Source organism: Malaclemys terrapin, chromosome 9 (assembly GCF_027887155.1).
Source record: "Malaclemys terrapin pileata isolate rMalTer1 chromosome 9, rMalTer1.hap1, whole genome shotgun sequence".
Classification (NCBI taxonomy): Eukaryota; Metazoa; Chordata; order Testudines; family Emydidae; genus Malaclemys; species Malaclemys terrapin.
The window spans coordinates 74,355,287-74,369,192 of NC_071513.1; the positions used below are offsets into that span (position 1 = coordinate 74,355,287).

General features: G+C 40.0%; 1 protein-coding gene across 4 annotated transcripts in view; it reads left to right on the top strand.

The window, feature by feature from the left end:
• Positions 1 to 13,906, top strand: part of PLS1 (plastin 1) — an 85,570-nt gene that overhangs the window by 12,495 nt on the left and 59,169 nt on the right. The window contains exon 1 of one of the 4 annotated variants that reach the window (XM_054040058.1): positions 6,357 to 6,451. The exons of 2 other annotated variants lie outside the window; for them this stretch is intronic. The gene's annotated coding sequence lies outside the window, so the exon portion shown is untranslated. Of the gene's footprint in view, positions 1 to 6,356; positions 6,452 to 7,991; positions 8,068 to 13,906 lie in introns of those variants that run through there. One more of the 4 variants, XM_054040059.1, reaches the window with a different exon arrangement.

The following is a 13,906-nucleotide window of genomic DNA, read 5'->3' on the forward strand; positions in this document are numbered from 1 at the left end:
TCAAGGAGAAATAGGGTTGCCAACCCGGCTCCAGGATTGTTCTGGAGTCTTCAGGAATTAAAGATTAATCTTTAATTAAAAATAATGTCATGTGATGAAACCTCCAGTAATTCATCCAACCAAAGTTGGCAACCCTAAGGAGAAATAATAGGGCACTGTCAAGATTGGGTGGGCCAAAATGTTACTTTGTTCTGTTTGTAAAATTATGAAATTCTTTACCTGTGTTCACCCTCCCTAGAATGCTTCAACGCAAACCCCCCCCCCCCAACTCAGCCCACATAGGCACCCCTATAAATAGCAAACCAATGGAACCAGGTTTTCAAAAGGACACAGGGCCAGGTTTTCAGATTGTCACCATCCATAACTGGGACCAGATTTTCAAACTGCTCAGTGCCTAGTAGCTTCCATTGTGGCACATATGGCTGGATTTTCAAAGATTCACTTATACTGGCACTTAAATAGGAACTCTTTTTTTTTTTTAATTTATCTCCCTCCCTTCTTTCTGTCCTTCCTTCCTTCGGGAGAAGTCACCTGGCAGTGGTCGGCTGAGGCGTCTTTGCCTTTACCCAGGCCTTGCTTCAGGAGCTAAGGACTGGAGATCTGCTCTTCTTGTTGGTCTGCCACCAACTGAGCTCTTTCCCCCACATTAGCTTATTAACCATATGTTGCCTCCTCACGGGTAACCCCTTATGCTCCACACACATAAAGAACAGGATATTCACCAAGTTTACGCTCAAGGAGTTTCCTCTTAATATTTACTGTTCGCCTCACTGCAGAAGTGGCAAAGAGTTCAGTATCCAGTAGACCTAGGGATCTACCAGAAGCAAAAGACATCTGCAATGCCACCCATTCCTCCTGCTACTGTTTGAGTAATATAGACTTCCCCCCTGCAGCGGCCAGGAGCTTCTGGCCTCATGGGGAGGATGTTTCCCTTACTGCTGCCTTTGTTATACTTGCTCCGTTGATAAATATTGAGGAATGCCAATCTGCAGTATTTCCAAATCCTATCTATTAAAAAAACACAAATCAGGCCACATAAAAACATATGTTTTGCTTAAAATTATGAGATTTGGGGAGTTTTTAAAAATGAACAATTTGGGAATCACTGTATTTGTCGTCTGTTTTCTGAGCTTTATAGTTAACTTGGGCCACATTTTCAAGTTTTTCTCCACATCCGTGGCAGCTAGAAACTTACTGTTTAAAAAAATTAAAGCTGAGATTCTCACCTAAACATGTGGAGTTGGGGCTTTGAGGAAAAACATTAAATAAGATGAGGCTCACAATAAAATCATCAGATTTGGTAACACTAAGTTTGTAAACTTTTACCAGGACTAAATTTATTTGATTATGTGGTACAGTACCAATAAGTGAACTTAATTTGTGTTCCAAACAAACTGGCTTCTGGGGCTTTGAGCAATAAAACTTCTCTTCTTCTTCATTACCAAACACTATTTATCAACCCAAATTTAACAAATATGTATCTTCTGAAGGCCATAAACTGAATAATAGATAACATTTCTCAATCTGTCAAATCTGCAGAGGACATATGGATTTAAAGTACTGCCATTTCCACTAACTTTCACTTGCAGATTGGTCACATGAGGCGGAAGGAGAGACTTCCAAAATGAAAAACATCCTGATGACTTTTCCATGACGAAAAATCCTGGCTTGCTGATAGTGTAGTATCTGATCAGTCTAATCTGCTAATAATCTTTTGAACCATGTAGAGCTGGACAGGAATTAGCAGGATAACAGAAGGCCATTTTCCATCTGATAATTAATAAGAATGTGAATTCACTTGGAACTGTGTGTTAACAATAATTGCAATGAATTAAATTTCCATACATGTATATGTTAGATGTACTGCTGGGTGGAGACTTTTGTACATTTTGTACTACTATACTTAATGATCATTACATAATTAACTTCTGGAGTGACCTTAAAACAAGCTCCTTAGTATTGGCTAGCCCCATGGCTGTCGGCAGGATTTCTAGTGATTGTAGCGACCTAAGGACTCTTACTTCAGAGACTAGCAGAGATTAGGCATGTTGAGAGAGAGACATATGGTTTCCTGGAGATTGATGACAGCTACACCAAGCGTAGACCACCCACTGCTTATCATGCTACTTGTTCACTGATAGTTTTGTTCATAGGATTTTAAGATGTCTAGTGCTAACCACATTAGTATTGTTATACCCCAAAGAGAGGGAAAATGGGTCATAATGATCTTGTCTTAAAGGACAAATAATTTCTGAAGGTATGACTGATATGGAAGGCAAGATTCTTCAGTGAAAAACATTGACTTGGTACAATCTGTTCTACCTCTTAAACAGCACTGAATCTAGAGCAAATAGAGGTATGGGAATGTGGGGGAAAGGGATTGTTGGCTGGCAAAAAGCATTAAAGAAATATGTGATTTTTAATTACAGAAAAACTTTTGTAGAGAGGTACCATTAAGTAAATTGCAGTAGTTTGCTGGATTTCACATTCCAGTAAGAAGCTCTGGAAAGGTGATCTATACAGCACTAAAGGTGTGTAATTGTAATTTACTGGTAGCAGCAACAAACATTGAGTGTGAAATGTATTATGATAAGCACTTACTGGGCAAGCAACTATTAGATACCCTTGGGAAGGTGTTAGTGTTTAGTTTTAATTTCTTTTATTCCCTTTCTGATTACTTCCTCTTACTATATATATGTGTTGGGGTGAAGATGATATTTGACTGAGGTAGGCTAATGTTTGAATTGAATAAGATGAAGGGGTCTATCATCACTTTTAGTCATGGGATATTTAAAGATGAAGTATGGTCTACTGGGTAGGACAGCAGATGGTAAGTCAAGGTTTTTGCAGTGTTGCCAACTTTCATGATTTTATCAAGAGTCTCACAATATTTGGTGTTTCTCTAAAAGCCTCAGCTCCAAGAGTTGTGGTGTTATGTAAGAATCTCAGTTTGTTGTAAAAAAAAAAAAAAAAAAAAACCAAACTAAGTTTCCAGCTTGTGTGGTAGTGGATAAAAGATTGATAATGTGATCTAAGTGTAATGTGAAGTCTCAGAAAACAGAAGGCAAGTAGAACCCAGCATTTATTATTTTTAAAAATCTCATGATTCTTTAAGCAAATCTTATGATTTGCAGGGGGACATAGAGACTGAATCATGATTTTTGAACACTTGGGGCTGCCATTACTGCTTCAGGGTCTATTTTCTGTTCTGGCACTAACTCTGTAGTGCTGGGCTGCATTGTATAGTTTACTATGCCCATCTGTAAATGGGTATAATATTTTAAACCTATCTCACAAAGTTTTTTAAATCTTAATATTTGTAAAATGCTGGAAGATCCTTAAAAGGTATTATATGAAAGCAGAGTGATATGATTGGGTCAAATCTTGAGTTTCTGATTCAAGTTTTACTGAGTCCTTAGGCAAAACTCTCAATGAAGTTAATGCCTAAGTACAGAATTTAGGATTTGTCTCATTACCCAATATATATCTCTATGATATGTATACTGTAAATTCCTATTAACAGTAGTGGGAGTTAGTGCATAATTCTACCTTCATGATGAGAGAATGTATCTGCATAAATCTAATTTAATCTGAGAAAAGCAAGGACATTTAGGGTTGAGGCTGCCATTCCATCTTTTACTCATTCCTGGTATTGCAGTAAACTTGATATGTAAGATCACCGTAGGCATAAAAGGGTGACTTGAAGACACAGTGGGAAAGGGATTACTGCAGGTGTAGACTGTGGACGGGGAAAGATTCTGGAAGAGGGCTAGGTGGAAGGGCAAGAGAGATCGGCATAGCCTATGTGGGTTGTTGGGGGAAGAAGTGAAGGCCTCGATGTACGGGAGGGTGGGGGTGTGGCTGTGGAGGAATGTTGGGCAGCTTCCTCTCTTCTGCTCTCTCCCCATTAGCTTCCCCCATTCTGTCCCTATGTTCTGTCAGTCCCTTTCCCCCATTATGTCCCCTTTCAGCCCCATTTCTTCCCAGTCCCTTTACCTCTCTGCCAGCAACACACAGCACCTGTCACCTCTTAATTCCCTCATATCTTGGGCTCCACATTGACCAGACACTCACCAGGGGACGAGTGAGGGGAGGCAAGGAGATTGCCTAAAACCTGGCATCACAGTTGCTCCCCATCAGCCAGGAGAAGGAACTTTAGCTACATACATGTGTGACATAGAAACTGGGATAAGGGTGAATGTGACCATGCTGCCAAATGTGTGAGTGTCAGGCAAGATGCATGATGTTTGGCAGCCCTACCCTCCACACCCTCTGTAAATGGATGAATGCTGTGTATATTGGGGGGTGTTATACTAGCACAGAGGGTCCTGTGGCACCTTTAAGACTAACAGAAGTATTGGGAGCATAAGCTTTCGTGGGTAAGAACCTCACTTCTTCAGACTTGCATCTGAAGAAGTGAGGTTCTTACCCACGAAAGCTTATGCTCCCAAAACTTCTGTTAGTCTTAAAGGTGCCACAGGACCCTCTGTTGCTTTTTACAGATTCAGACTAACACGGCTACCCCTCTGATACTAGCACAGCCATTCACAAGGGCAAAGACCAATACTGTGAGCTGACGGTCAGTGGGGCTGGAGGATTTCTTAGTGGGTAGGTGCAGGAGAGTCCTGCTTGTTTGAAGAGACAAGGAAGCACCTGAGTAACCATACTTACAGTATGGAAGACTCTATCCTTGGGAAACAGTGACTCTGAAAAAGACTTGGTGGTCATGGTAGATAATCCACTGGACATGAGCTCCCAGTGTGATGCTGTGCCCCAAAAGGGCTAATGTGATCCTTGGATGTATAAACAGGGGAACATCAAGTAGGAGTAGAGAGGTTATATTACCTCTGTTTTTGGCACTGGTGCAACTGCTTCTGAAATACTGTGTCCAGTTCTGGTGACGTGAGTTCAAGAAGGATATTGATAAATTGGAGAGGGTTCAGAGGAGAGCCTCAAAAATGTTTAAAGGGTTGGAAAACATACCATACATTCAAGCAGCTATATCTATTTAGTTTAACAAAGAGAAGGTTAAGAAGTAACTTGATTACAGTCTATAAGTGCCTACGTGGGGAACAAAAAATTGATAATGTGATCTTCAATCTATCAGACGAAGTTATAACAATATCCAATGGCTAGAAGTTGAAACTGAAGAAATTCAGGCTGAAATAAGGTGTACACTGGTTGATGCTGATGATTATGAAGAAGTGTTCATTTTTATTTTAGTACGTGTGTTGTAAAATCTTTGAATTAGGGATCATTGTCTTGTTCTGTGTTTGTACAGCATTTAGTAAGCTAGATTCCTGGTCCATGACTGGGACGCCTACATTCTATCACAATAGAAATAGTAGTAATAATCAGTTACAATAATTATTAATGATAAATAATAATCTTCCTATTTGTAGGTTAAGTCAAATTGTGCTATAATTGTTCATTTATGTAAGCCATCAAATTTAGATTTTATTGGTAAATTATAATGCGTGTTTGATTTATAGTCAATAAAATATAATGACATTTTTAAAAGAACAGACATTTGGTCTATAAAGGAGACATATTACCTATTATGTGCCACACCTGTCCTGATAAACACCAACTGAAAATAACTGAGATTCCATGTATGGATCACCAGCTACTGATAGTCTTACTTTAAAGAAACCCAGGAAGTTAATCAATATGGATTTGCAGCTAGTGATTTTGAGCTTTTTCTTAAAATTTCCCTCAGGTAGCTCTAATTGTGGTAGCAAGAAGGGGGAGCTGTAATGTTGATGAGGTGCTGGCAGCCACAGCCGTTTTTGCCATCCTGTTTCCTAAACTTGCAGTTGAGCTGGGTTAAAGAACATGGGGGTAACAAGCACTGGTGCTGTGTCTATACTAGAGCTGCCACATTAATACCACCAATGGGGCTGCATCAGTGGTAATGCAAATGCAGAAAACTTTAAGAAAAAGCTCCATATATACAAAGCCAGAAGAGGAATAGGTGTTTCATTTTGCCATTTTACCCTTTGCACCTTCTGTAACTCCTCACCTGATAAAATGACAGTAACTATTTATATTGTAAGAAAAAGAAACAAATATATAAAGAGAGTTTAAAAAATTGATTGTAAAATTTTTTAGATGGCAAAATAAGGTAATTTATTGTATTTCAAAAGCCAAAGAAGTTCAGATTCTTACTACATCTGCACTTCCATTTTCCTTCTTGGCATTTTTACTGACATACTGACATAGGTTAAATATCACACCCACAGAGTAAGTTGGACTTTTACCAAGGCAAAGGTCTTCTATGATAAAATCGAGAGTTGGCAGCACCTTTAGCAGACTCCTTTTTTTCCCAAACATTCACTTTGGGGAAGAATTAATTGGAATCCTCCAGTACAAGATTCACAGTTGATTTGATTGATTTAACATATATCTGGACAGTAATTTCCTGGTGGTGTTTAGTTGTCAACTAATACAGGTATGCTAATTAATTTATCTTTTTATAGCACAAACTGGTGAGATAATGGTTTGGGCCATAATCGCTCTATTATCTACACTGGCGTTTATTCAGCAGGGAAGGAGATTGCAGGGGCACAAATTGGTTAGAACCTGGCTTGATCTGGGAGTTGAAGGTGCTGCAAAGAGCAATTGTAGCTCAAAAAGTGGTCAGCACCAGCCAGGAAGGGGTGCAGCCAGGGAACTGGTTAATTACCATAGTGGTGATTTGCTGTGGCACTTCTGGACAGGAACTAACCCTCCGCAGAAGAGACCTCACCAGCTTCAGTCCCTCTATTTTACTATCATTCTATCAGATACTTTCAGATTATTTACAGTACCAGTATCCTCATAATGTCACAACTTCAAAGTTTTAAAGAGGCCTGTAAATGGTTCCTGATTTTGATATTTTGAAACTGTTTTTAAAAATCTGTATAAATCCAGGAGCTTTATATTACCGTTGATTCACACCAAATTCCTATATAACAATGGCAGGATGTGACACATTGTTTGGAGAAATAATAGTTTTAGCTTGTGAGAAGATTCCCTTGCTGTCCTGGAGGCAATATACATTATTCATATTACCTGTGTGATCTTAAGGCAGCTAAAATGTCTGAATTATGCCCCAACTAGGTGTGTAAACTGCAGAAGTTACTACTTCCTTTCATAAGAGTAAGGTGCATAGTGTTTTTGTAGATATCTTTTTTGAGACCCACGTGGACTACCTATCATTATTTCCTACTACTCTACCCACATTTTCACATACAGTGCCCTCATTTCAGAATGCTGCAGATCTATGGACAATGTGCATAGTAGCATATCAGGGATTGTTGTGGGAGGAAGGAAGAATGGTCCAGTGGTTAGGGCTCTAGTTTACTTTCCTCCTCTGCCACAGACTCTCTGCTCTCAATTCTGAAGTTCTGCTCCAGTGATTCCTGGCAGCCAGGAGGAGCAATTTCCTGGAGAGACTTCCCAACCACCTGCTGTCCTGGCATAGAAAATGCTCAGTGCAGATAGAATCTTTGGAGAATTTTGCTGCCACCTTCTAGCAACATCTGCTGAGTATGTGCAAACAGTAATTTTCAGAGGCTTATTATAACTCAGTTAAATTTGGATGGACTTTCCTGGGGATAGCAATAGGTACATCTGATTCCAGAGTGACTTTCCAGCCACGCTCCAAAGCATAGAGGCGATAGAGCTTCTCCGTGAAATAGTTGTAGGAATTTTCTTCCTTTGGAAACAGAATGTCTTTTTCCCTAACCCCATTCGCAGGGACAGCTAAACCACTTTTGCTGAAACCTTTAAAAAATTCAGCCTAAGGCAGAAACCCAGCATGAAAAATTTCAGCTCAAATGGTTAAAATTTGACAAAGTATTAAGCAGTTGAAAACAGGATCTCATAATGCAGAGTGTTTAGACAATCTTAACTGTAGTCATCGATACCAGCTCTGCCTGTAATAATAATTCTGAAAGAATGTTATCTTAATGTTGGCCTTGCTGCAGTACCCAACCTTTCTATTTCAGTGTTTTCTTACTGATGCCGAATACAACAATACAAAGCATGTGTATGCTGAGATCCTCTTGAATGATGTACGCTAAGGTAACTGTGTGAAGCTGATACTACTGATGAATTTGCATAGCTGTTCTATGTACTCAGCAGGCAAAGGAGACTTGAGGCGTTTTGTTTAAGTGAAAAGCTAGCTTTTAAAAATGATTGTTTGCCCTTTTGTACAAATTGGCTTGATTCTGATCTAACAATCATTAATTTTTCCTTGGAGTGATTCCAGTAACTAAAGTGGAGTTGCTTCCAGTTTATACCAATGTAAGTGAGATCAGAATCAGGTCCATAAACTGTGATCTCTAATTTAGAAAGGTCATTGTTTGACTATACCAATTCTTGACCCACCCATATTTACTTTTAAAGGTCACATACAGTACAATGGAAAATGTTGATCATATTATACATCTCAGAATCGCTGTGCTGAATGGAGAATGAATAACTCTTGTGTGTGAATTCTATAGTTAATATCATACAGCACAAGAAATAAGTTTTATTTACAGAAAATACATTTGTCATGAATCATTTTAATTAATCTGGCTAATCTGCCTCCAGGAGAAACCAATACATAATGCTTTGGAAGAAGGAGAAACACACCAACTCCCCCACCCCCAATAATGTATCTGTCTACTTTCATAATACTGTACATGCAATGGATGGGAAAATTCCATGTTTGATGAATTTATATCTTGAAGCATCACATTTGATCAACCATTATTGCACTGTTTTTCAATTGCATTGAATATCTTCTTGTTCTTGTACTATGAGACTGAGTAAAAAAGAGGAGTTTGTCAGTTTGTACTTGTATGTTACATAATTGAGGATAATGTACCTAAATTGTGCCTCTGCATCTACAATCATCAGGAATGCTGATAGAAAAGTAGTTTTTCATTTATAAATCTCAACATATATCTAATAGCCTTCACTGACTTTTTCAGCTGTCTTAAAATTAATTGATCAAATTTTGATGCACTCCTTCAAGGGTAGGGATGCCATTGAATAATATATTGTTATATATTTATTTTGTGTGTGGTTTTCTCTCTTTTTAAATGTACTCAAGCATCCTACTTGTTCTTTTAAGTGCAATTGCATTCTGGGCAGACATATTCTCCAAGGACACCTATGATTTTTCTTCATAGCACTCAGTGTTAGATCCCATTAGTCTACGGGTTATGAGAGCTCAAAGAATCCTTTATTATGTGTATTATTTCCAATGTAAATGACATCTGCGACTACGATGCCAAGTTCCCCCAGTGTGTTTAAATCCATTTGAAATTTCTCCAATCTTCAACAATTTATACTAATTGAGACTATTAAGTATTATCAGCAATGTTCATAAACTCGCAGGCTATTTTTGTCCTCCATTTGTGTCAAAGAAGCCGAAAATTTAAGTGCTAAAAACTGAACGTTGCCATTTATAGAATCCTATTGATTGGTATGGATCTCCAGTGACTCTTTTGCAGTAATTCATCCTTCTGCATTGTGAAAGGATTGACTTAGCTGACCTAAAACATCCTTTCCCGTTGAGTATCATATCAAGTCTTGAATAGTTCCAGTCAAGCTACCTTTGTCTGTAATCTCTTTGGAGCAGGAGCCTTGTCGTCTTATCTTTCTATGATGCAGCTGCTGGTAGCACACTATTGTCTCTATTTGAGTAATAAAATAGCGAGAATTCTGTAAGTTCCTGGGTAACTTGTTCCACTGCCTAACTCTTCTCATCATTCCCATGCATTTTTACTATGTTTAATTAGCATTTCTCCAGGTGCTGCTGCAATGTAGTATTATTTCCTGTTCTATTCTCATTGTCTAAAGAGAATAACTGGTGTCTGTTCTCTTTGCAAACTTCCTTTTGGCTGTTTAGTAGTGTTATGTTTACTCTCATGTCATGTATTATGGTGGAAGCCCTCCCCAAATTAATGGGTAAAGCCTTGCCCTCTTCTCCTTCAAATGTAACCTCAGGATTCATCTGCAAAGTGGCTGGCTGGAGGTTTGGGGATTTTTGCTTCTTTATGATATACACAGATGGCCTGAAAGATTTTTGTTTGTTTTTCTTTCTAGCCGAGTTTCTTCTGATTATTTTTTATTATGGAAAGAACAGGAATAAGTCCAGGCTTCTCTGGTTGTACTGTAGGGCCTCCTGTAGGATCTCCGGGATGTGTACTGTTACAGTGGCAGCAGAAGTTTGCTTTGAATGGGGGAACAGAGATGCATAGAGAAACCTGAACATCCAAAGCACCATGCTAATACTGGCGAGCAGGGAGTTGGGGAGCATAGTTCTGTATGGGGAGCATGGGACGATCAGGGTGTAAGGGATAGAAGGGGAAGAAGGATGGGTGCTCTGTGTGGAGAGCACGTCGAGCTACTGAGATTCAGCCCAGTCACCCTAGTTCCTACCTGCTCCCTGGCACTGCATCGGTCACACCAGCCTCTCAGAGTCCTGCTCTTGCCTCTCTCCCCAGCAGATCCCGAGTCCCACTGGGTCTGAGAGCATGAAACAGCTCACTGAAGAGTGACACAAGGGTGGAAACAGAGATTGGCTCCCACAATATTTCCACTATGAGAGGACTAACCCCCACTGCTCCCCCGGTTCCACTACTCCTGTACTAGGAGCCCTTACATTAAGGGACAGGGGTGCTGAATCTTTCACAAAGACTTAATTGAAGTTAAGTAGACCTTAACAAAACCAAAACAGAGTTTTAAACATTAAACAAAATCTTTTCTTCTCTTGATTGCTCAACTTTTACTTTCTTGGCACTTGTGTCACCGTTTCACTAGCTTGCCAGTTATCAAAGGTTGTCTACGCTGCAAAAAAAGATCCACCACAGCAAGTCTCAGAGCCTGGGTCAACTGACTTGGGCTCATGCTGCGGGGCTAAAAATACCAGTGCAGATATTCGGGCCCAGGCTCTGAAACGCATTGAGTGGGGAGGGTCTCAAAGGCTGGGCTCCAGACCAAGCGCGAACATCTACACTGCTACTTTTAGCTCTGTAGCATGAGTCTGCGTCAGTTAACTGGACTCTGAGACTTGCTGCCACAGGGGTTTTTTTGCAGTGTAAACGTACCCATAAAGTCTTCCCTTTTTTTCCCTTTTCAATTAGATTGTAAGGTTTTATTCCATAGACCTTGTCTTCCTGTAGGACAGTGCCTAGTGCTGATTCTCATCGGGGTGAAACCCTGGCTGCACTGAAGATAATGGCAAAACCCTCTGACTTAAATTGGGCCAGAATTTCACCCTAGAGCTTTAATACACATATTCAATACTAAAATTTAGTTTGCATGGCTCCCCACAGCACACATTGTACTCAAGATTAATGTAAAATCCCTCTGAAAACTGGTTTTGTAATGATCTCACTGCTGGCTAGGAGAAACTACCTTTTTTAGGAAAGCATAAAAACTCTCGTTGAATCAGACCTGAGCTTAATTAATAGAGATTCCTGTTTCTTTTGACTCAAGAGAAGTGATTTCAGAAAGATTGATCTGTGCTCAGCACATTCGTTTAAAGAATCCTAAGTAAACTGAAATACGAATGCCAAAGGTTAAAGTACAATAATATTGTACTAAACCATACAACAGTCTCTGTCTCAAAGCCTCAAAATACACAGACAGAAGCCCCTTTGTGCCTTTTGTAAATACCAATAACATAAAATGTTCAATACTTCATTTAGAAGCTGTAATTTTTCTGAACAACGTTCATCTGGAGAATTATGTTAGCCTGCTTCCGATTTGGAATAGGGAGGATGCAAAGCTATAATGAGGAAGACTGGATATTTGCACCTGGCGTCGGAGAGGTGTGTCTTTAGCAACAGACAAAAAGAACAGTCACAAAAGAAAATGGTCTCTGCAGGCAGCATTTGTCATGTCCATTATAGTTACAAAGGCAGCTGCTGCTTAAAAAGCAGGCAGATGAATTTGAAACACAGGCTAGGGCAGAGCTGGAAAAAGCAAATTGCCAATTGCCTGCAGGGAGAGGGGAAACTATTGGGCCCTCTTGCCAACTCATGGCTCTATTTTTTTCTGGCAGATTCAATGGTGGGTGAAAAAGAGAACAGGAGGTGCTGTTTCGCCTCCTTGCTGTATCCTCAGCTGTCACTCAGACGAAGACACTCCAGGAACATCAGGGAGGCACCAACAGCACTCTCTCTCAACCATATAGGGACAGCTCTAGGAACCACCACTGCAGGGTCTCCCCCGTGCACTCAAGCCACACTCTGGGTGCAGGGTACAGGCAGTAGAGCTTTTGGCCAGGCTCAGTGTGTGCCCATTGAGTAGAGAGGGCACGATTTCTCAGAAGGAGACATGCTTCCTGGACTGGCACTGGCACAAGGGCTGGTGGAAGGACAGAGAGGAGACACTATGTGAGACACTTTCACAACTATTCTAGGGCTGCAGAGGCTTGTTCAGCCCCTGGCACAGGCTATAGGAACACAGGCAGAGCATCCCTAACTTGTACTCCAGTTGCAACATCCTATATGTTCTATACCAGGGTGCGGAGTCATACTGCCCATGCCTCTTCTCACCCCTTTCTCCTCTGATTCATGGTGGGGGCTCCTGCAGAAGCACCTCTGGGCCTGGCCAATAGTCACCTCATACCAGAAGTATTTGTAAGCTTTGTCTTACAGCTGCCCTACAGGTAACTGGTTCAAAGTGGCCATAGGCCAGTTATGAATCAGGCCCAGTACAGACAGGAGATATGACAAGCCCAGAGTGATTATTAATTACTGTGGGGTTTGCAGAAGAAGTGTCTTTAGGAAGGGCTTGATTGTGGAGGTACATTATGCCAGTTGAAGAGGATTGAATAGTTTGCAGCCACAGCACTAAAGCCACACAACCATCAAACAGATTGCTATCTATCAATGCAAAGTGCACCCATCTCATGACAGAACACACTTGCACATTTCCAGACTTCATTTTGAAATCCCTATTAGATCAGTAGTTTTGATATTAGAGCTTGCTATGACTGGGCTCCCAAATGCATCTTCTCTCTCCACACAAACAGCTCTTAGAGGACTATTGGTGTCCCCAATGGAAATGGATACAAATCAGAGCTGGATCCAGATCCGAATTTCTCCAAAACTGGAACAATGGGATTGAGAGTTTTGTCTTAGATTATAATAACTAGAAACCTGCTGTGAAGTTCAGACCCGGACCTGAACTTTCCAAGAGTTTAAGGTGTTCAGGTATGGACCTATGAAATTAAGTCCAATATTTTTACTGGGTTCAAGTACTACAAAAGTTGTCTGATTTGACCATCTTTGAAATATTTTTATATGAAATATTAGCCTAATAAATACTTAAAAGGTTTTGGATCAACTAAAATAAAGGGAAGTTATTGTAGCAAATTAAAGATTTAAACAGCTCTCTGTTACAGTGAGTCAGAGTTTATTTACAGCATCAAAACTTTTCAGAAATCTGTTTTGATTCTTTATTTGCAGAGTAATAAAGTAAAAAGTAAGATCTATTTCTAGGATGCACATAGAGGACTTCAACCCCCACAATATTTAATTGCATAGAATGACTAAGGAGGCTGAGCCAATCTAACTTAAGGTTTCAGAGTAGCAGCCGTGTTAGTCTGTATCCTCAGAAAGAACAGGAGTACTTGTGGCACCTTAGAGACTAACAAATTTATTAGAGCATAAGCTTTCGTGGACTACAGCCCACTTCTTCGGAAAGTTAACTGAAAGACTTCCATTGATTTAATGAGCTTTTGGGTCAGGCCCTAAATGATGTTCTCATAAGAGTGAACTTCCATTAATATTTTATTCATAACAAATCTGTGCTAAACACACTAAAGAGAGAACTGCCTTGAAGAGTTCAAAATGAAAGAAACAGCATAAAACATGTGAAGAAATCAAACCTGGTTAATAAGCAAGTGCAACTATTA